Source organism: Notolepis coatsorum (assembly GCF_963971535.1).
Source record: "Notolepis coatsorum genome assembly, chromosome: 9".
Classification (NCBI taxonomy): Eukaryota; Metazoa; Chordata; class Actinopteri; order Aulopiformes; family Paralepididae; genus Notolepis; species Notolepis coatsorum.
Window position 1 is genome coordinate 107888617 of NC_140173.1, and position 25217 is coordinate 107913833.

At 42.4% G+C, this 25217-nt stretch overlaps 1 protein-coding gene across 2 annotated transcripts in view; it reads left to right on the forward strand.

Moving 5' to 3' along the window:
- The window catches only part of sptbn1 (spectrin, beta, non-erythrocytic 1), a 265257-nt gene that overhangs the window by 135292 nt on the left and 104748 nt on the right, over window positions 1–25217 (forward strand). The gene's annotated exons all lie outside the window — the stretch shown is intronic.

Below are 25217 nucleotides of genomic sequence, written 5' to 3' on the forward strand. Positions count from 1 at the left end.
TAAATTAATGTGCTCGTAGCTGGTGGCTTGTACAATCGGCGTGGCTTGCAGGTGGTTTATAATGCCACAAGACAGTGGTGAACACGTATACATGGTTTTACACTTGAAGCTGATCTATTATTTTGAAAAGTAGTGGAGTGGCTGTATGAGTCTCTGAAACAGAAACGTTGTTGCACAAGAACTTTGAGACGTTTTGAGACTTGACAATTACACGTTGATGTTGTAGTTAAGTTGAACCTTTATTAATCCCCTTGGGGAAATGCAGTCTCTGCATTTTGACCCATCCTAACTATCTAGGAGCAGTGGGCAGCTCCCCGTGGACCAACTCCAGTTGTAATGCCGGTATCTTGGTCAAGGGAAATGGCAGGAGTATTATATACCTACTGTATGCATGTCTTTTGGCGGAGTACCCGGAGGAAACCCACGCAAACACAGGGAGAACATGCAAACACCCCCTGCTGGGGTTGGAACCCAGGACCTTCTTGTTGTGAGGCAACAGTGCTAACTACTGTGCCACTGTTGCCCGCTGGTCTCCCCAAACCCCCATCTGTGGTTAATGTGTATTTCATGTCTTTGATGCCACGACAAGCTACTGTCTTTGCCCATGCATGGGCCCGTGCAGTTAGTGTAATGTAGCCCTTGGCCTGTACAGTAGGTTGGTGCTTTGTTTGCCATGTGTTTCTATGTGCAGTGCTGAAGATAACTAGCCAGCTAACTGACGGATAAAGATGAAGTAGGACTGACCGATTGAGATGAGATTGGGAGTTGTTTTAATGACAGTTGGATCTTTGGGAGATGGGAAGAGGATGTGTTGTAAATTAGTCTGCCATCATGCTCCTGGCTCAGGTGGTTAAGAGCAGCACTCGCGTCCTAAATGCCGTCAGTTCAATTCCCACATGGGCAATAAATGGTTGGGTGATTATTGCACTCGAGTGCACTTGAGGGGGTGTGTCAAAGGATTGCATTCCAGCTTGTTAGTATAAATGATCATATTATATGATAGACCACCCCCTTGTTAAGCCCCAGTGAAACATAATATTTTGCAGCTGGATGCTTGAGAGATGCCAGATAAAAAAACATTGTTCCGTAAATCACAGGTGCACAATTTTTAGTTTGTTTCAGCCAATATCCTTCCGTCTTCCTGTATAACGATGCAAGTTATTGTTCCTTTTGTATCTGTTGGTTGTTGAATGCAGCGCTGGTCCGATGGTTGTGTTAATCATCACATTTCTGTACCGCACTCTTTACCAGGTCCTAGCGTTGAGCAGAGGGGCTTTCACCCTCTTTATCTGTCATCATGACAAGAGGCACTCAAGCATCCTCCCAATTTACTAAGAGATGGATGGATTGAGTGAGAGAGGGAAAGAAAGAGGGGAAGAAAGGAGAGAGGGAGGGAGGAGGGGATCATGAGTTGATGACAGACGCTCTCCAGCACCTCATGAAACATTGATGAGGTGCAGAAAGAGGAGAGATGGAGAGATGGAGAGCTGGAGGAGAGGAGAGATGGAGGAGAATAGAGATGGAGGAGAGGAGATATGGGGGTAAAAATATTGATCAATCGATAACATTTATTTATTTTGGGCCCTTGGAATAGAAGATCAAAAACGGCATGAGATGCAGCTCAACATGGGATCGGAGGAGAAGCTATGGAGTTTTGCATTATTTACATAATACTCCTTAAGTGCCATTATAATACACCATCATTGACACACTACAATACAAACACCAACTAACAATGAGAATATTGACACATCAAACTATATCAAGTAGAAGAGGGGAAGGGTTTGAGAGAGGAGTGGAAAAAGGAGTGGAGGAGAGCAGAGTTCTGGGGTAACATATTTTAGAGGGGGAGAGAGAGCGATAGAGGGAGAGAAACGCACACACACACACACACACACACACACACACACACAGACACGGACACACACACACGAACACACAGACAGAGGGAGGGAGGAAAATTATTTTTGATGCATCCATCATCCATGTCTTCCAGCCCAGAGGAGGCCAGGCAGACCCTTCTCTACATCTAATCCTCAACCCCCATCACAACACGCTGGGGTCTCAACCCCCATCACAACACGCTGGGGTCCCAAACCTCTACATCTAATCCTCAACCCCCATCACAACACGCTGGGCTCCCAAACCTCTACATCTAATCCTCAACCCCCATCACAACACGCTGGGCTCCCAAACCTCTACATCTAATCCTCAACCCCCATCACAACACGCTGGGCTCCCAAACCTCTACATCTAATCCTCAACCCCCATCACAACACGCTGGGCTCCCAAACCTCTACATCTAATCCTCAACCCCCATCACAACACGCTGGGCTCCCAAACCTCTACATCTAATCCTCAACCCCCATCACAACACGCTGGGCTCCCAAACCGCTCAACAGCATAACTGGCCCTGATTGGTTGGCCCATGACAACAATGGCCAGGGAGAGAGAGAGAGAGAGAGAGGTGGACGAGGAGAGGAGAGGAGAGGAGAGGAGAGGAGAGGAGAGGAGAGGAGAGGGAGGGAGGGATGGGGGTTTCCCCATTCTGCTTTGTAAGCATCAGTGTAGCAGAGCAGATCTCTAGCGTCGCTGGCGTTTCCGTCAACATGCTGTGTTTGTGATATTGTTTTGTTGAGCTTTGAGCCTGAAAAGGCTCCTAATCCTATGACTAAATGACTCGTCATGACTCGATAGTCTTGTACAGTAGCCAGTCATCACCCTAATTATGAACGTACTACATTCTACATACTACTATCTCAATCTAGAGTACGTCCTCTCTGCATATTCACTGGGAATCTGTTTCACCTGTTTGCAAGGCTTATATTTAAATCTCATTTGCATTATTTTAGGGAATAATAATTTCATTTGTTTTTATGAATTCATAGAATGGTAAATGGCTGCTTTTTTTTATAGCGCTTTTATCCAAAGCGCTTTACAATTTGTTACTCACATTTGACCCATTCACCGATATGTTCACCCAGTCACTGACGGTGGAGGCAACCATGCAAGGTGCCAACCTGCTCATCGGGAGCAATTAGGGGTTAAGTGTCTTGCTCAAGGACACATCGACACGCTGCCCGGGAGGAGCGGGAATCGAACCGGGAACCTCCGGATTGCCAGACGACTGCTCTACCTCCTGAGCCACTGTCGCCCCCTGAATGAAGTGGGAACATGTAACATTTTACCACAATATATATATTTTTGATAATTACTATTCCCCAGAATCCACGATGGTAACACATTGATTTTATACGGTTTGCTAATCTCCATCATTCATATTAAAGAGATGAAAATGCTCCATTATGTTAAGATATTAAGAGGTTGGTTGTGCTTTGGAGCGGTGATCCAGGAAACAGAGAGATGATTGTTTATTAAAGTGTGTGGGAACTGTGTAGGAAGATGAAGTTGCATGGATAGTCTTATTGTTTATTAAAGGTCACATACTGTATTATGAAAAACAAGCATTCGGGTCTCTGATGGGCCTACTAATGCACAAACCGTGAAATAAGACGAGGTACATTTTTCTGGGCTGCCTAGGTCAGAAAACATGCTTCAACAAGCCATTCAGATTGCCTCTCCATTATACGTTAATCAGGGATCATAGACAATGCGCTGTCCTTGACTCATGTGTGCTTGTTTGTAAACCTTCTTGTTTTCCACCAAACTGTTATCTAAAATATGTTTCCGACAACATGGACCGTTTGATCTGAATTTCACGAGAGTTCACCCGCAGTTCCTGAGCACAGCTTTTTTTTGCATTAAAAGCTACAGACACAGCCTGTCGAGAACAGAACTGAAACTGAGGGGTATAGAGGCTTCCTAGAATGCATAATGAGTGGTATTTCCAGTAGGGCTGGGCGATATAACGATAACGATAAATATCGCGATATATTTTAATCAATTTTTTTTTGTGTGACCTGCAACAGGGCAGTTTTAAAACCAGAGACAGTGGACAGACTTGTCTTTCTTGCCTGCAACTTAAAGTAATGGCTTTGCTTGTCTAAATGACAATACTGACCAAATTGAGATTTATTTTTCTCTTGTCCATTTATTTTGTTTGCTTTCTAATTTAAAATGCAGTTTGAAACCATCTGTACACAGTAGGCTATGTGTGCTAGCAGAACTAGACTCCAGTCACGAGTCACGGTGCACATGTGTGATTTGATTTGATTTTATTAGGGATCCCCATTAGCTGGTGCGATAGCAACCAGCTAGTCTTCCTGGGGTCCACGCACAAAAAAACACAAAAACAATCACCATTGCAAAAAAACAAAATTATTAAAAGTCAGTACACACAATGCATAATGAACCTACTTTAACAATTAATAGCTAAAATTACATTAGTGTAAAACAAAAACAAAAAACCACTTTACAGTGTTAAAAACAATTTAAGATTCTTTTTAAAAGTGAATCTACTGTAAATGCAGCAGAGGTTCCGAGGCAGGCCATTCCACAGAGTTAATGCTCTAAAAATAAAAGATCTCCCCAGAGCGCTGGTTCTAGGACCTGGCAATTCAAGCTGCCCACTACTGGAACCTCTAGTGTAATGCTCGTGCACAGTATTACTAAAAACAATCTGATTATGTATAAAAACAGGAGTCTTACTGCTCATGACCAACTTGAACAGCACAAGTATATTAAAAGACAATCTATTTTCAACGTTAAGCCAAGAGAGGCGGGCATGCATACGGCTCACATTAGACCATAGTGAGCAGCCCAGTACCAACCTGTGTGGTGGTTTGTCCACCAAAAAAGCGCCAAAAGATTGAAAATAAACTAGCAGAGCCAGAACTGTTCAACTCCCCTGGAGCCACAGCCAGCAGAGAAGCCGGTTTACTTTCGCTTTTAAACCAGCTGCAGCCTGAGAACTGGAGTGTGAGGGGATGTAACACTAAAGAAGGCGGCAACGACAAAGAATTGCTGCAAAATAAACATACACCTGTTTAAAAAAATATATAAAAATTGTTTTTTTATTTTATACTTATAACAATTTCGATAATTATCGATATCGAGAAATATGATAACATTATCATATCGTTATCGCGATATGATTTTTTTCCATATCGCCCAGCCCTAATTTCCAGCAAAGAAAACTTCAAAGACTTGTTTTGTGGACCTCAGAGACCTTTATTAACTTTACCTTTTTAAAGTCTAAGATGAAGCTATTCGACACTTAAGAAGAGTAAGGAAATGTTTCAGGAAAGATGTGTGTATTTTAACAGGTGTGTAATGGTTTATGGAGAAATAGTGAGCATGTATTTTTAGCCATTGCTTACCGTGTATATGCACGACTTGCGCGTGTGTGTGTTGTCACGTTGTCGTGTTCGACATGAACATTTGCAGGATGAAAGAAGTCTTTGATAGACAACGCTCCAGTGAGCATGCTCAGAACAGACGGGACAGGGCCCAACTGAGGCCCTAAGTCCCGTGCTCCACCACTGATGCAGGCCAGCTAGCAGTGTGTGTGTGTGCCTTGTGCTCTCCACATTACATGTAAATAATTTGTGGCACATTTTTTGGGGTTTGTAGACTTATACAATATAAATAAGAACTTTATTTTTAAAAAGGAGAAGTGTGCCAAATAGCAGCCCCACCAAGAGCTAGCCTAATGCTTTGGCTTGATGAAACATCATCATGGCTTTGTCCACACACAGCCTGGTTATCTATCTGGTAATAGTAGAGGTGTTCAAATTTTTATAAATGTAATGGGTCTCTATAAAGCATTCCCAACATTTTTAGGAGAGAACATGAGAGAAGGTTCTGGTGAGATTTGTTGTTCCTAGACCAGCAAGACTACACCACAACACTTATCTCTCCAGACCAATCGGGCATATTTACTCTTATTCCAGATGAGCTGACTTCATATAACCACCTCAACTGGACTAGGCAGGGCTCGACAGTGCGAGAGTTTCACCCACATTTGCGACTGAAAATAGATGTGTGCAAACCGGAAAAATGATTTAGGAGCACAAGCAACAGGTCCTATGCGTCTAACATGTTTTGCATCCTCGCCATCCCTGTATGCCCAAGTCACGGTAAAACCTAAACTAACGTTAGCTAACACTGGTCCCAAAACAGTTAAACTAACCGTTACCCTGGAGCCGCTCATAGTGGAGCAGTCCTCTGGGCGATGCCAATTTAGTTTTTGCCAAGATTTCATGAGGAATGGGAAGGGCTGAGCCCAAGACGCGTTCCCTCTTTCTCTCCCTCTGTCTCTCCCTCTGTCTCTCCATCTCTCTCTATGTCCAATGATATAAAAACAAACTGGGTAGTTGATGATAATACATATTTCACTTCATTAGCTGAAATATTCTAAAATCATTAAGTCTGCTATAAGCCATTCTCCCTCTCTTGTGTGTGTGTGTGTGCGCGCACACATAGATTTGCTATAGGCTACTCTTTTGACATGGATTAGCTTTAACATAGAGAGAGGTCTGGTTATGCAAGACACACTCTAGTCAGTGTAACAATATACTGACAGCTGACATTCGTCTTTTATATTGGAGATACCCAAACTAACGCTAATCCTAGATGCAAGTTCACCGAGCACCCTACCAAGTCCAGTTAATCCCCAAGAAGCCTTAAAGATAACTTTCACTTTAGCTGTGAAGGGGAAGATGAGCACAGTAAGAGTGAATGAATGTCACTGAGCAGTGATTTAAGGTGAATGGCTTACATTCCTTGGCAACAGTGGTTTCCTTCCTTAGGTAATGGATAATTATCATCCACAGCTATGTTAATTAATTTAATAAGCCTCCTTTTGATGTGTTTATAATTCATCAGAAATGGATTCCAAAAACTAAAGGCTAAGTTACTGCAGGTTAATAGAAAAAGGGTCAGGGTTAATTGACTGTCTAGCCAAGAATGAAAGGTTGTTCAAGGATTCTATGAGAAAAAAGGGTGTTCCCACATTCAGTTGTTTGTCTCAGTACTTTGTGGAGTAGTTTTTTGCATTTATTTTGCTTATAGTGCTAGAGTTGTGGGTTAAATTCCAGTCTGAACCGGTATACTCCAGTTTACTACAGTGGCAGTCAAATAAAATGCACACCACGGCCGGGTGGATTGTGGTGCTGATCTGCATGTTTTTAGAACTGGCCTGATAACTTGGCTGTTTCTTGAGGCACACAAGGCAGGATACAACGAAATGCAAAAGCCTTGTGTGATCGAAGTATCTGCAACTGCATAATAGAAAAATAAAATCTCACCCTGAATGACATCTTTTTAAGATTTCAGGGTTGCACGTGTGTATTTTGTGTATTTATTTCTAATAGTAGTGTTTCATTCCGTTGTTCTGATCCATCCCTGACTAACACCACAAGCCCCGTACTCTGTGAGAATGGTTGGCTGTGTCACGGTTTGATTGAAAACGGTGCATTTAGCAGGAAGTGAAACAGTGGAGTGCCGAGGGGTGAGGCAGGGGGCAGGGGGCAGCTGTCAGAGGAGCATGACACCCACAACCACTGGAGCCTTCACATGCACACATCTGCTCATAACCACACTAAGGTGCTGGCATGAAGTGAGCAAATGTCATCCACTGCCTAATACGCGCACACACACACACACACACACACACACACACACACACAATTGTTCAATCCATCCCCCCAGGTGCACGGTACAGTGTGTGTGCTGCACTAAATGCTCACATGTGCTCCAAACCCTGCCAGACTGTATGAATGTGCAGGATGAACGATGAGCTGGTTCACTAAACTATGCCAGATAATAATGTTGGCTGTATATAATGTTGGGAGAGTTTTTATTATTTGATAGATGAATCTCTAAGCCTGTCACTACCAGGCCACGCTTTCATTAGCATGGCAGTGACGGAGAAAAGTGATTCATGCTCACACTTCCTTGTTAGCCACACACACACACACATCATTCCATAGTCGATTTATGATCTCATTCCTAAAGTATTTAATTCCGTCTACATGCCACGCATAACTCTGGTGTATCTTGTGAGGTGGACGGAGAAGCTGGCAGATTTACGTGTACTTTATGTTAATGTTCCATAGTCCTGGTTGTCATGCCTAGCGTGATGTCACAGGCTGGCATTATGGGTACATTTACTGGTCTGAACTGGGACTCCCTGGAAGCCGGTGTTCACCGGGGGAGGGTTCATGGCTTGGCCTTGCCTTATGTCTTAGGTCACACAGTATCTTTTAGTCGGCTCGCATTGGGTCGTCTTGTCACTTTTTGGATAAGCTAGCAAAACCGTAACCTAAAAAGTTGTTTATTAACCTATTCTTTGCCTTAACTCTTAAGGTTAAACTATGCACTAGTTACTGTAGAAAGGACTTCTGGGAGATAAACTGAGATACTGTAAGGGAGACGGATCTGTCCATCTTGAAGCAGAGAAAAACACTCTTAAATTAGTTTCTTCCTTTCTCTCGCTCTCACTCTCTCTCTCGTAGTTATTCAGAGACATTACATCACACTGACAGTTCAGTGACATGTCCCTTTTTAAAATTATAGAGGGCATGGAATTCAAACCCATGCCTATTCTAACTTGCAATTAGCGTTGGTTACTTACTACTAGACTTGTGTGTTTAATTATTGGGTCAAACCTAAGTGTCTTGTCATAGTCTAATTGTATCTGCTGTGATAATGTGTTTTGTTTTTTCTTTGTGTTTGGTAGGGCAGGTGTGCGTTTCAGTGAATTAAATGTTATCCTTAAGCTCCTTGTTGTAACAAGAATCCAACCATTGCAAGGGTGTGGCACCTATTGGATAAGGGGTGTGTGTCACAGTCAGGTGGCATAGTAGTACAGTGTAAGAAAGATAATGAGGTATGCAAGAAGTGTGTGTGTGTGCGCACATGCAGGTGTGCACGTTTTCAGTGCAGTATCTACTCCATACTAGTGATGATGAGTAGTAGTGTATTGCAGATGCTGGATTAAAAAAAAATACGTTTTATCTTAAAAAAAAAAAAAAAAAGGGTTTGAATGGGTGTCATGGGCTCTGGCTGCTGTGATGAGTTTTCTAGGCACACAGAGTAGACTGCACCAGAAGTCTAGGCGGCATTTCTCATCAACCCTATTGTTCTCTCACAGTGGAAATCTCATATCTCTACTCTCTAGTGCCCCGATCTTGGAACATTTGGCCAGGACACTGATTTTGGTGCTTAATTATCCTAGTTTGGGTTTATAGCTTAGTCCTGGACTAGCACGCATGAAGTATTTTGGGAGTGGCATTTGCTATTTTCATTGATGATCTGCTTTTATTTGATGGTATAGACCAGGGGTTCTCAAATTTCTTTATACCATGACCCGATTTAATTTAGGATTTTTTTTTGGCGACCCCACACTTAACACTTTCAGTGCCAGCAGGGGGCGCACGATTTAGTGCTTGAATGCCCATCATCCACTTCAATGTTAGCGTTAATAACGCCTAATCTATGTTTTAAATTATGGCTGTGTCTAATCTGCTCGTCGCTTATCAATGACTCATTTTCCAGTCAACATTGTCGAAGCAGATTGTTTTTTTATTGGTTCATTTCCCCGTTTTATAGCATTTTGAAAAGCCCTCGTTTTCAAGGAAAATAAAAAGATTCGATAATAAACGCCCTGTACTGGAATATTCTAGAATACACAAAAACGCTGTAATTTTTCGGCCTATTTATGAATCGTTTTCAAATAAACGCTAGATTATCGATAGTATAATTATGTGTACGTATGCACGCTATATAGGCAATCTGAAAAATCAATTCTTTGATTTCCTCAAAGCCATCACGCACAAACAGCCACATCACACATAGGGCGAATGCTGAGAGCTCAGCGAATACAACTCTGATTATCCCAAGACTTGTAAAATAGATTCCTTACCTCAGATCAGATGTTCTCCAAAAAGATCATTCCAATTCCTGATCGCCATTCCAAAAATCTATCGCTTTTATTGATCCAACGCTACATACTGTAAACACATACATATTCCACGCTGTTCTGATGGTCCACAATGAATCCGATCGGCTCGGGGTACATGCCTGAGAATTAAAATGTGGATTCCGGATTTTTCTTTTCTCATCCATTTTCATTGAGTCCATTCCAAAAGGGTGCATTACCATCTGGGAGACGATAGGGGGCGGTTTTTTCACATCTGAGCTCCTGATGGGGCTGGTTTACCAACGGGAGACTCCGTTGATGAAATATGAATTCAGAGCGCTAATAAAAAAAATCACACGCTAATTGTCGTGGTGGGCATTCAGGGAGCGGGCTGATAACACGTGTTATCACGTGGTGGGCTCTCAAAGTGTTAATATATCACGTAATTTCAATGTGGAATTAAGGAATATCCAAATAAAAGCACACGTTGTTGAACTTGATCATGCATATTTATTAGAACATTTTATTACAGCACTATGTTATCAATACACATTTATAAAATGAGGCATATTTAGCCTAAATATGTTGCCAGAACATAATAATTTTTTTAAACTTTACTTGCCAATGCGCAACACCACTGTCATCTACCCACAAGCCCACTTTGGGTCACGCCCCGTAGTTTGAGAACTGCTGGTATAGACTGTTTCACTGGAGTTCTGTTGCTATGCAACAGTTTGGACCAAAGTGTATTTCCTGTCAAGTTATTGCATTAGCAAACATTGCAACAGGGAATGAACTTGGGTCTGTTCAGAATGTTTTATGTTGTCAACAAGCCACCCATACAGTGGAGAGTGATGATGATATCCGAGAGAGTGCATGTTATATCACCATGGACCACCAAGCCACCAGAACGCACCTATTTTTAGAATCATTACTCATCCAGGTTCTGATGTCTTCCTATCTGTTCTCTGTGAGCCCGTTATCAACACCGACCTATATATGAGGTTATCTGCCCCACCCACGGCCCACCACAGAGCCACTGGCTTGTTGACGGTGATAGGAACGTGGTAGGTAAACAGACTGGCCCGCCTGGCTGCCGCAACAGGGCAAAGTCCAGGCTGGCTGCTGCTCCTGTCTCCACTCTGGGAAATGTACCAGCAGGTAACTTGACATAAGGGAGGAAACACCAACATAAAGCCAAACCTGAGCAGCAGTCGGACCAGCTTTGCATCCACAGAAAGATCAGTATGGTTTCAATGGACCATTGAGTTTCCACTGCCGTCTGAACTACTTAAAGGAACACGCCAACATTTTGGGAAATTGGCTTACAGTCTTCTCCAGAGAGAGAAGAAAGATACCCGTTTCCTCTCTGTGCATTCATTAGAAAGCTATCTGGCTGCATGTTAGCCTAGCTTAGCACAATGAATGGAAGCGGACAGTGCCGGTTAGCCTTCTGGAGAGGCGTTAGTTGGACAATGCCTAGGCTAACGGGCGCCCCGCCGACCAGTAGGAGTCGCAGTTTACACCGACCAGGACACATACCCCACCGGCTTCCCACCCGCTAACACTGCCAATTGTGTTAGTAGGGACGACTGACTAAGCCGGATGTACCGCTGATGGCTGGATTTGATCCCAGAGTATCTGTGTTGGTAGGCGAGTGCTTAGTCCACTGCGCTACCCAGCCGCACCTGTGGATATGTTTCTTAACTATTCCTGTGAGAGGTGTTGGCTGCATTATCAGCCAGCCTACTACAGCATACTGCAAGGCAATGTGTGATATTTTGAGTGGTTTTAATGAGTGAATGAATGACTCTGCCACTCAGACCCCAGCCCTCTGCTACAGTGAAGACCAGCCACTACAGAGCCAGCAGTGTTGCCTCATGATATTCCCCATAGAACACAACGGCCACCTCATTTCCACCCCCAGTTGTCACTTCCCCTTCCTGTTGCAATCAGTATCGGCCACCTTCATTGCTTTAGGATGTTACCTGTGCGTCATTGCTTTAACAATGGGATGGACAGCTAATGGGATGAACAGCTAATGGGATGAACTAGCGGTGGAACGGTATGCATTCGAACCGTACACCGTTCGGCACGACCTCCACGGTTTGGGGCGTGTGGGTATTTGGTTCAGGGGATGCAAAGAAAAAAGTTGTCTTCATTTGGCACGGAGAGGTGAAGCGCCGGCTGCTGCAGCAGGTGCTGTCAGTTCGTAGAAAGTGCGTGGAAATGGCAAGCGCAATATAAATCAATCTTCATTCCGACTTTAAAAACATTTGGCATTAACATTACATAGGCCTACATCTTGCCATAACGTTAGCATGGTTTGTGACGCTACAAGTACAACGCACGTTGGTAGCCCGCCAGCTCCAATACAGCCAGTGAAATCATCATCAGAGACATCAATGAAATGTTACCGTAGCTAGCAGAGGATAAAATGGGAGTCTGAGGCGGGGTGTCGAAAGACAATGCCGTTTATTCAACATCCAAGAAGGCTAACATTGTGTTTACTAACTCCAACCGGGACTATTGCCGCTTTCCCACTGCATGGTATCAACTCAATTCGACTCCACTCAACTTACACTGTAGGTAGAGTTGAGAACGAAGGTACCACACGCAAAATTTTCCGTGTGGACTCCCAACCCATAGACAGTTCCGTGTGTGAATTACGTTAATCCACCACCGTTTCACAATTACTGTGTTGCACTCAATATTTAAATTGCACGCTACCACTTTAATCAATGGGAGGTAGGGATGGGTACCTTTCACATTTGAACCGGTACCGGTACCTGTGAATCGATACCGGTACCCAACGGTACCTTTTTTCGGTACTTTAGTCTCAAGAAATTTAATGTACCTACCTCAGTCGTAAAAAAAAATCCAAACTTCAAATAACTACAATTTCGACAGTTTTCGGCTTGTCATTGCTCCGACTGCTTTGTTGTTGAATCAAGTCAAATCCTAGGTAAGCATATATTGTGCGTGTGAACGTTGACATGAAAAAAAAAGTAAAAAAAAAAAAAAAAAATGTAATAAAGAAATACAATTTTTATTTTTTTTTCGGTTTCTCACTTGATTCGATACTCGGTAGTACCGACGTGTTTCGGTTCGGTACCTCAAAAGTACCGAATTCGGTACCCATCCCTAATGGGAGGACGGGGAAATTTGTGAGTGCTTAAAATATATCTTAAATTATGGCTATGTGTCTAATACACCGTCGCTTATCAATGACTTGCTTGCAGTCAACATGTATGAAACGGATAGTTTTTTCATCTGTACATTTCCATTTTATACCATTTTGAATAAGAGTATAGTTTTGGAGTTTTCTAGTAATTCCAGAGAAAGACGTGATAATAGCCCTTTAGTGGAATACACAACACGTTGTAATTTTTCGGCTGATTTATATCGTTTTCAAATAAACGCTAGATTATCGATAGTATGTGTCCTTATGCACGATACAAAAGCGGGCTGAACAATCGCTTATCCGTGCCTTGCTCAGCGCCAACGGCACACACACAGACACGTTGTGATCGCTATGAAAAAAAATCTGATTAACCCAAGACTGGTAACATCGAGTCCTTACCTCACATCAGATGTTCTGCAAAAAGATTAATCCAATTCGTGATCGCCATTCCATATATCGATCCCGTCCATTGATCCAACGTTATAGTCCAAAACACATAATCCACGCTGCTCCCAGTCCCCCCAGTCAACGTGGTACAACGATACTGCATGCCCGAGAAGCAAAACCCGGACCCGACTTTTCTTCTTGATGCACATCCCCAGCCAATCCAATGATGTGCAATACCATCCGGGAGACGATAGGCGGTGGTATTTGCCCTTTTGCGAGCTCAGACCCATTCCCAACGATAACATCAGGTTGGTTGGATGAAAATGAATGGATATCGCTAATAAAAGAAATGACGATTAAAACCCGTCTATACTCGTGATTGGCGTCCAATGATTTAAGAACTGACAATCAGGGAATTTAAACATTGTTGACATTGTTTTTTTGTGTTTATTTTAAAGAAAGGAAAGTCTAGTGCTGGTTGAGAATATGCATACTTTATGGTGATGATTTTGTCTATAATGTGGCCACGAAAATAGAAAGGTTTAATTATTTTGTTTGTTTGTTAATACTTTGACAAATGTAGCCTATATTTTTCAGTCGGTTCGGTCTTTGTGTGCCAAACATTATTTAAGGCAAACCGCTGTAAACTTTTTATATATATATATAATAAATGAGAAGCATGTTTACATTTTTGGAGTGTTACATTTAAAAAAAAATTATAATAATAATAATAATATCGAACCGAACCGAACCGAAAACCGTTACCACAAAACCGTGATACGAACCGAACCGTGTATTTTGTGAACCGTTCCACCACTAGGATGAACAGTTAATGAAACGGTTGAAACTCTAAAGTTCTGTTCCAGAGGTTTCTAATTTCAAAATGCGTGACCTCTAAAACCAAGTCAGTCAGCTAGTCACACCACTGGTCACTCAAACTGACCAGTCTCAATGCCCCACTGGTCACTCAACTGACTGGTCTCAATGTCCTACTGGTCACTAGGACTGCACGATTCTTGCTAAAATGTGAATCACTAAGAATTGAGATCACGATTCTTAAGTTTGTCATCATTTTAAAAAGTTAAAAAAAAATCATTCATCATAATTTAGAAATGAGATTGCATAGGTCTATGAATCGAGATTGTGATTTTTTTTCGATTAATCGTGCAGCCCTACTGGTCACTCAACTGACTGGTCTCAATGCCCCACTGGTCACTCAAATTGACTGGTCTCAATGCCCCACTGGTCACTCAAATTGACTGGTCTCAATGCCCCACTGGTCACTCAAATTGACTGGTCTCAATGCCCCATTGGTCACTCAACTGACTGGTCTCAATGCTCCTCTGTTCCTATATTTGGCTCACGTTCACCTCTAATGGGAATCGACTCCACTGGCAGAGCTCTCACAGCATCTCATAGCTCTGTGATGCGAGTGTGTCTGTCTAACCCCTCTTGTGAGTTCATGATTTACTTCAGTTACTATAGGTTCCATTTCTCTTTCCTCTCTGTCTCTCCTCTCCTTTCATTCATTTGGCAATTAATATTCATTCATTGAGAATGACCCTCGGATGGGCTTTCATAATAAAGCGGTCCGATTGGCTGGCTAGAGTCTGGATGCCATGGTTATTGCCTGCTGTGATTGGTGGTTGAATGGCCCTGCTTGGCTCAGGGCTGGAGTGTGAAGAGGACAAGTGCCGAGTGTGAAGCGACTGTCGGCCACTGACCAGCAGTTAACTCAGTTCCTGTGCAAAATAAATACATATTCATATCTGCATGCGTGCTCACACATTTCTCTCTCTCTCACACACACACACACACACACACACACACACACACACACACACACACACACACACACACACACACACACACACACACACACACACACACACACACACACACACACACACACACACACACACTGACAATAAGTATTACTCATTATTTATCTTTGGCATTTCCTGAGAGACACACACACACGCTGCACTTGTGTGTGTGTGTGTGTGTGTGTGTGTGTGTGTGTGTGCGGGTTGGGGTAGGGGTGGGCTATATCACTACAAGTAAATATCGGGTACAGTTAAATAACGATACACTTTTTAAATGTATCGTGGACATCGTGATGTTTTGCACAAACCCTCACGTCAGTTTTCTAAGCCGCCACGGCTGATGGGAGACTTGGTTTACCGGCAGCGCTTTTCTCTCTCCCTCTCGGACACAGAAAAAAGTCCACACACACTCGCCCAATTTACGCTACGTACATGCACATACATACACGCACGGCCGCACGCACACCCAGAGACATAGGCGGTAACTAAGTTAGCCGCTAACCCTGGAAATGCTCACTCCACGACACCAGTTCCATTAGTGGGGAAAGGCGGGGTATATTGACGAGGCTTGACAACAGAGGTTCAAAGATAACTTCACATTTATTGGCTGTTCGTTTCTATATATCGCTTCATGCATCAGGCTCCTCCAGGTTCCAACTCCGTGTTGACTATTGACTTCCTAGTGTGAGTGACGTCACTTCAACTATGGCAACCAAGATGCTCAAACTCAAACCTAATACATCACGGGGAGGGGGGGGGGGGGGGGGCTGTATCTCTCTCGCTCTCTCTCTACGTTCAATGATTTAAAGTAGCCCAATGTTACATTATAAATACTAACTGGATAGTTGATGATATAAACATTTGATTTAATTTACTACATGCAGTGGAAAACTAACAAAAGCAAGTCGAGTAGGTACCATGCAGTGGAAAGGCGGCATGAGGGAATACTTCATAATGTTTCATCCAATTAAAAAGTAAATATATATATATTTAGTACACATGATGCACACACACCTTTACAGTGTTATGTTTACCAGTAGGATGTTATAACATTGCTGATAATAACAATTATTATTATTTTCTGACAGTAGTGTGTGTGTGTGTAATATATATAATGTGTGTGTGTGTGTGTGTGTGTGTGTGTGTGTGTGTGTATTTTTGGCTAAAGTGGATAGAAAACACACTACTGTGCAAATGTCTTAGGCACCCAAGAATTTTTATATAAATTGTCTTAGATTTTTCTTTTGTTCTGTATTAGTGTGTCAGTAGACTATTCTTAGATTTTTTTTAACTTTTAATTTAATTATTTTTGAAAGCATCTTCATGGTTTAATGCAGACATTATGTTGAAGGGACTATTATAATCATCATATTGGCGTGACTACTGTATCCATCAAAGGGTTAAATCAAGCAGTTTTAAGTGCTTTAGGGGAAATGTCAAAATATCATGAAATATTGTGATATCAAAGTAGAACTGTATGGTGGTTCCTGGCTTTATTGGTAGTTAAGTTTACTGATGCGTTACCTCAGAACACACAGACACTAAACAGCCTCTCTATGTACTCCAATGTCAAATCGACCAATCAAACGAGGTGTTGGTTGACAACTTGACATGCAGGTTACCATAGTTAATTAACCATATTAGGTGTATGTGCAGGTTGCCATAGTTGACCAAACAAACAAGGTGTCATTGAGCACGCTGACATCCAGGAGTGCTGAGACGGATGACACTAACTCAACTGCCTAACAATGATTTTTCTTTTTGGTCTTAAAATAAGAGGATTAATTTCCACACAGAGGTCCATCCGGGGACCTACAACGCTACTGTGGTCTTCATTGTTACTTAGTTGAACTTCATCCTCCAGAGAGAGGAGCAGAGTACTGGCTTGAAACACTATATATTTTACAATACATAATGTCCAATGTTCTTAAATTCAAAATCCACCATCTCAAAATGACTATGTATCAACTCGACAAAGATAATTTTCTTATTTAGTTTGACCTCACCCCTAGACTAAAGAGACACGTTCATATTGTTTGTTGGCCAGAAATGCTAGATATCAATGTCCTCACCGTTCTCAACTTCCATACTTGTGCATCTTAAAGGTGTATTTTTTTTGTGGTCTACTCTACATGTTAAAATAATAGCTCTTCCATTCCGACAGCCATCACTGACATAGTCAGTAACATGGGTCTTCCAGTCCCTCCGCTCTGCAGTAAACCAAAAATACATTTTCTGGTATCCCTTTCTCACTTTATCCAATCAGAAGAGAGAACTCTTGCACTGCAAAAATGGCCTGACAAAAATAACAAATAAAAAAACATGAAACAAGTTAAATATATCTGCCAGCAAATTTGGCTTGTCAAATTCTTTGAAATAAATAAAACTATCTTTTGATTGGATAAAGTGAGAAAGGGATATCAGCTCATTTATTTTGTGTTTGCTGCAGGGGGACTGGGAGATCCATGTTACTGACCAAAACACTCTTATCAGTGGTGGCTATTTAACACTTATTTTACACACAAACAAACACCACTTAAAGTGTACCTGCATTTCTCCGACTCTTCTTGCTACAGTCTCATCACCACTGCCGGCTCGTTGTGTTGGCCAATATTAGGGCTGTACCGAATGTAATTTTTTAACATTCGAAGCTTCTATTGAAGTATTCGAACGAAGCTTTGAATGTCTTAAAACAAAATATATATATATATATATATATATATATATATATATATATAAAAAATTCTCAAACTAAATCCTCAATTTGAATAAAGTGATTAATCTGATTAAATTAGTATTTTTTTATTAAATCAACTTTCTTTAACACTTTGGTTGCCTAAGGTTAAATTCATGATATACCATAGATTGCCAGCGCTATTTGTCTATGGAGAAAGTCCCCTTCTTTGCAGGGCTATAACTTTTTAAATTCTATTGCTACATTGCCATTATTAGGGCCCATTCAAAGTCCTATATGTATTGTTCATTGTGTAGCAACGTTAAACTTTTTCATTCACATATTCATAGTAAAGTATGGTCTAATGCAGGGGTGTCCAACCTTTTTTGAACCAAGATCTACTTTTTTATTTACCACCTAGCCCGAGAGCTACCAGCCAAAATTGTATATTGTAAGCCGTCATTTGAGGCTTTATAAAAGCAGCATAATGAACACTGCAGCTTTCTCCAGAACGTGATCTATAGCCCCAAATACATTATATTGATGATGCAATACAGTTTTATGGCAATCAGCGCGATATAAAAAATTACAACTAGACGTACTTCTAGAAGTTACTACACGTCATCTGATGTTGACCGGATGGGCTAGGGGCCGTTTATAATTCCATGGGCAGCGTTATACCAATCATCTAATGTGGGTCAAATGTTGATAATAGCAGTTAGTATCGAAGACGGTAACGTTACACGCTGAAACTCACCCCAGTCTCCGCGCGCCGTTGGGCGATCATCGTAGAGTTGAAATCTTATCATTATGGGATGTAAATTTACCCGGTCCATCTCCAGCTTGTATAATGGTATATACGTCCAAATCATGTTGTTTATCGAGTTATTGGCAATCGATCACTGTGTAGCGTGACGAGCCAGAGTCGCGGGACCTATAGCGAGCACCCGGAAGTACTACGGACGTAGCACAACCTCTATGCCACTTCCTGTTAAAGCGATTGCGCCGATCGGCCACCAGATGGCGCTCCTGAACCGCCAGAGAGCTCAGTGGGTCCTGCTGGTGGATCTCAGGCCAGCGGAGGGGACATATGAATCCGATCGCAGATTTTTGAAATATTGATATAAGGACGCTGTACAGCGTCCCCCGGCAACTTGAGCATGGCCAGCAATGACGTCAAAACACGTTTCATGGCAGTCAAAGTGTTAATTAATATAACTCATCAGTTTCGTGAACATAAATAATCCAATAAGGACACGGTTGGTATGAAAGTGATGGCGACGTCTTATAGTATAATATTAGTGTAGCCTAATCGTTATCTGCAACTGTGAAGAAAACCCCCATTGGTTTAAACAGATTGAATAGACGCATAAAAAAAAAGAAAAAAAATTTAAATTACATTTTTGAATCTTGATTTTCAAATTTGAATGTCAACATTATGATCGAAGCTTCGAAGCATTTGGTACAGCCCTAGCCAATATGCCTCTGTGGACCCAATGTTTCAGTCGAAGCTACGAAGATGTAGATAATAATTTCACTCGAACACCGCGCTGAGGCTGTGTTTAATCCCTCGTAATATGGACTAGCCACATAAAACACAAGAGACCAGATCAAGGAGTATCATGGTAACAGTGTGCTCGAGGCAGCCACATTCCCAGGTTCTGGGACGCTGGAATCCTGGAATTGCACGTCTGGAAGTGTGTGAGTGTGTATATTTGTAATGTTATATGATCGTATGTGTATAATGCGTGTGTGTGTGTTTTAGACTGACCATGTCTGTTTGGATAATGCTATACGATCCATACTCAATGGCATAGGACTGAGTTGGTCTTACAAATATTACAGGCGTGGTAAAGAATTGAACAGAGTGACCGCATTCCATGACGAATGTGTGTGTGTGTGTGTCAGTTCACCCCTACTCTTCTTACCCTCCTCTCTCTTCCTCCTTCTCCCCCCCTCTCTAACCCCACCCTTTCCTTTTCTCTCTCTCTCTTATTGAAGACAGATGTTTGATATAATAAGCTTCTATCTGCAAGGCCTGTGTTGCCCTGCAATAGACACACACACATATACACCCACATGTGCACGCGCAGAGAGGCCATAGTTTTGGCAGCATTACACGGGAAACGGAGCTTCTTGTAATTCCCTACATTTTACACCCCAGTCGACGGGGTACATGAGGCCTGCTTTGATTTGAGCTGACGACTTTGATGGTTGAATAACTCTACAGAAAGCTTCTTCTCTCCTCCTCCTGCGCCTTTCTTTCATTATTCCCTCCTTCCTGCTCCCTCTTTTCTTGCCTCCTTTTAACCCTCAACTAGGGTTTTGCTGAGGACTAAAGTGTGTGTGTGTGGCCAGTGGATAGTTTGTTTGATCCTTTCTCTCTCAGGCTCAGCCCTAAAACAACAAAGAGAAAATGAGAAGGTGAGGCTGGTGGTTAACCACTCTCCGCACTCTCTCTCTGCTCCTTCTCTCTTTCTCTCTGCTCCTTCTCTCTTTATCGCTTGTCTTTTTCTGCTCCCTTCTCTCTCTCTGCTTTTCCTCTCCGCTCTTTCTCTCGTCTCCCTTTCTGCTCCTTCCGTCTTTCTCTCTCTTTCTGCTCCTTCTCTTTCTCTCTGCTTCTCCTCTTCTCTGCTCCTTCTCTCTCTCTGCTTTTCCTCTCCGCTCTTTCTCTCGTCTCCCTTTCTGCTCCTTCCGTCTTTCTCCCGTCTCTCTCTTTCTGCTCCTTCTCTTTCTCTCTGCTTCTCCTCTTCTCTGCTCCTTCTCTCTTTCTCTACTTGTCTTTCGCTCTGCTCCTTCTTTTTATCTCTTTTCTCTTTCGGCTCCTCTCTTTCTCTCTCTCGTTCTCTCTGCTTCTCTTCTGCTCCTTCTCTCTTTCTCTACTTGTCTCTCTCTTTCTGCTCCTTCTCTCTTTCTCTCGTCTCTCTTTCTGCTCCTTCTCTCTTTCTCTCCGCTTCTCCTCTGCTCCTTCTCTCTTTCTCTACTTGTCTCTCTCTCTGCTCCTTCTCTCTCTCTGCTCCTTCTCTCTTTCTGCTCCTTCTCTCTTTCTCTCCGCTTCTCCTCTCTTTCTGCTCTTTCTCTTTCTCTCCTCTCTGCTCCCTCACTCTTTCTCTACTTGTCTCTTTCTCCCTTATCTCTCTTTCTGCTCCTTCTCTCTTTCTCTCCGCTTCTCCTCTCTGCTCCTTCTCTCTTTCTCTACTTGTCTCTCTCTCTCTGCTCCTTCTCTCTTTCTTCTCCTTATCTTTTTCTCTCCGCTTCTCCTCTCTGCTCCTTCTCTCTTTCTCTACTTGTCTCTCTCTCTGCTCCTTCTCTCTTTCCACTCCTTCTCTTTCTCTCCGCTTCTCCTCTCTTTCTGCTCTTTATCTCTTTCTCTCTCTGCTCCCTCACTCTTTCTCTACTTGTCTCTTTCTCCCTTATCTCTCTTTTTGCTCCTTCTCTCTTTCTCTACTTGTCTCTCTCTCTCTGCTCCTTCTCTCTTTCTCTACTTGTCTTTCTCTCTGCTCCTTCTCTTTATCTGCTTCTCTCTTTCTGCTCTTTCTCTTGTCTCTCTTTCTGCTCCCCTCTTTCTCTCCGCTTCTCCTCTCTGCTCCTTCTCTCTTTCTCTACTTGTCTCTCTCTCTCGGCTCCTTCTCTCTTTCTCTACTTGTCTCTCTCTCTGCTCCTTCTCTCTTTCTGCTCCTTCTCTCTTTCTCTACTTGTCTCTTTCTCCCTTATCTCTCTTTCTGCTCCTTCTCTCTTTCTCTCATCTCCTCTCTGCTCCTCTTTCTCTCTGATTCTACTCTCTCGCTCTGCTCCTATCTTTCTCTCTTCTCTCTCTGCTCTGTTCTTTCTCTCTGCTCCTCCTCTCTCCCCTGTCTGCTCATTCTCTCTCTGCATCTCCTCTCTGCTCCTCCTCTCTCGCCCCAGTCTGCTTATTCTCTCTGTTGCTCCTCGTCTGCTTCTCTTGCTCTCTCGCTCTCTCTCTGCTCTCCCTCTCTCTCTGCTCTCTATCTCGCTCTGCTCCTTCTCTCCTCTCTTGCTCCGTTTCCTCTCTTTCTTTGTTTCTCTCTCTCTTGAGAGAGAAGTACAGAGTCCAACAACGCCTGCTGGTCCAATTCCATCGCCATAATTCAAAGCATCCTCACCTCATCCATCACAGTCTGGTACGGTTCCACTGACAAACGCACCAAACTCCAACGCATCACCAAGACAGCCTTCAAATTAATTTGCTTCCCCCTCCCCTCTCTGGACTCCATCTACACCTCACGCACAGTCACCCGCTCTGGTAAAATAGTCAACGATCCCTCCCACCCAGCACACCACTTATTCCAGCGCATGCCCTCAGGTCGCTACAGGTCCATTTTAACCAGACACACACGCTTCACAAACAGTTTTTTCCCCACAGCAGTCCGAACACTAAACACCCTTTTCTACACATTTACCTTTGTTCCCCCTTCCTCTTATCTCTCTCCTTCTCCACCTTTTAATGCTCTTCTTTCCTTGATGTCTATCTTCTTTTTGTTCTCTATTCCCTTCTCTTCCTCATTTCACTGCTCTCTCGCACACACACAATGAGAATAAGTATTACTCATTATTTGATGATGTCATTGACATTTCTGGAGACGCACACATGCTGCATTGTGTGTGTGGGGGGGGGGTCATGTTAAAAAGATTATTTTAAAATATCAGGCTTCATCTCAGGAGCAGTAGAACTGTGTGCTGGTTTCTGGCTAATTTATTGGTAGTTAACAAGCAGCATGAATGTTGTGGTTTGTTTTAATTTTTTCTTTTCAGGTTGTTTCATTTGTGTAACTTCCTGCCCATACCGATTGACCTATCACAAGCCCACCCTCTTTTCTTGATCCTCCAATCACAACTGCCATTTCCCTTGGACGAACAAAAAGTGACTGGAGGATCAAGAAAATAGGACGGGGCTCGAGATAGGTGAATTCGCAGTCCTGAAGAGGCTTATTACAGAACTAGAATTCATTACTTATGACTTCATAACTCTGTTAGAGAAGTCGAACGTGGTTCTACTGTATGTGCTGAAAATGCTGAACATCTCTTGGTTTTTTGTTTTTGATTACTGACATCTTACATGGCTCTTTGAATCACATTTGAGTATCGGGGGAAATTCCAATACCAATACAGTGTTTGTTTTGCCTGCTATCTGCCACATCTTGGACACCACAACACTACATCCCTCCCTTTCATTTAGATAAAGATGTCATGTCAGTCAGTCCCCCCCACCCCATTATTTAATTTTCCTCTGCTGCAATAATTAACTGAATACTTAGATTTGATCTTGAAAATAAGCATGTGCCCATTGGATCCTATTAAAACATTGGCAAATGAAATCAAAGGAACCTCCTGTACTTCAAACCATTTTCAAAGACGTTTTGGCGGCTCGAGGCGTGTTTGGCAGTGCCTAATGGAACTAAATGATTACCAAAGGGTCATGCTGAATCAGTTTAATCTGACAAAGATCTCAGTCAAGGGGCTAATCTTAAACAAAACTCATCCAGTGCTTAAGTTCCAGACATTCCGTCATTAACAGACATTTTTTTATTCATTTTTTTTTTGTCTTTCTGATCTCACATTTAGTTTTGAAGAGATCTTATTTAGTTATTTGCCAGCTGAAAACCCAGACTCATGGTGTTGAGTCACTCTTAAAAAAAATAAAATGGAAAATGGATTTGCATTTACCGGTATATTGCACTTTTATCCAAAGCGCTTATGCCTTACATTCACTCACACATGCACACACAGACGGTGGCAACCATGCAACGTGCACTTTTATCCAAAGCGCTTATGCCTTACATTCACTCACACATTCACACACAGACGGTGGCAACCATGCAACGTGCACTTTTATCCAAAGCGCTTATGCCTTACATTCACTCACACATTCACACACAGACGGTGGCAACCATGCAACGTGCCAATCTGCTCATCGGGGGCAGTTAGGGGTTAAGTGTCTGGTTCTGCCTCCTGCTCCACTCTTAGTCCTTCACTGTTGCCCAACTCTTCAGTTATTTAGCAAAGGAAGGCATTTGTCTGTCACTAATAGAATTTAATAAGAATGTGTGGTTTCTAGGGCTGCCCCTTCATAGTCGATTCATCAATTGGTTTGGTCTTAGTCGACCAAGAATCCGTTTGTCAACTAGTCAATTTCTTTCCCTTACTGAATGTCATTTGAACCGGAGGACAGAGACTTAACAGCTGACCAGCCCACTATGATCTGTAGAAAAGATTAACAAGGTTGAGTAATGCGGTCATAATGGCTCCTACAGCACTCTCACTAGCAAGAACACACGGACATCCAATCATTCTCTCTCTCCTTATGTTATACACACACACACACACACACACACATTCCTTCATATGAGAGCAGGGATCCCAGTAGTAAACATTGAGTAATAAAATGGTATGAATGATATTTCCCAGGGGTTGGAAGGCTGACCGGGGCTTTGGCAACTAGCCGTGTCCACTCCCAGACGAAGGCCGAAGATTATTACCGCACACGTAACATTATACATTTGCATTTGCACACACTCGCACACAAGCAAATGTTCGGACATACACTTTCACATGCACACAAAGAAGTACCCATGGGACAATGACCTGTAAAGAAAAAAATAATAATAAAGTAATTTAACGGTTATGACATGGCCATGTTTTATTACATCACAACCATGATTACTGGCAACTTAAAGTTAGAATCGGTAATGCCTTCAAACGGTGACCTCTAGGCAAAAAAACGAAGTGTTATTGCACTTTGTTTAATTTTCGTTTTGGTTTGATACAGGAGGGGTTCTGAATGTGTGTGGTCAGCAATACAAATTCCTGTAATGGAAAGTGCATCACCAAGCAGGGCTCTTTAGCCTAGAGGTCACTGACGGCATTACAGATTCTGCCTTCAAGCTAAATAATCAAACATCAGTATACAGAACATTTATGTCTTCAGTTGTTGTATTTTACATAGTGTGTGACTGTGTGTATGTATATGTGTATGTATGTATGTATATATATATATATATATATATATATATGAGGACTGCCTCGTATCCTCAAGCCCAGAGTCCAGCCCACTCCACTCCTCGGTAGGCTCAGGACAAGGTGAGAGTGGATGTTAGAAAACACATTATTGCATCATGTTTTCGGGCTATTGGAACATTTTCAATCTTATGTTAATATTCACTGAAATGGTGCAAGCAAATCTAGATAATTTGGGCCTACATCTTTGTACGAACATGCACACATGGCAAACATGTACTGTACACACAAATTAACTAGACGTGTGCATGTGCACAGGCTGCACGATTTTGGGAAATAATCTAATTG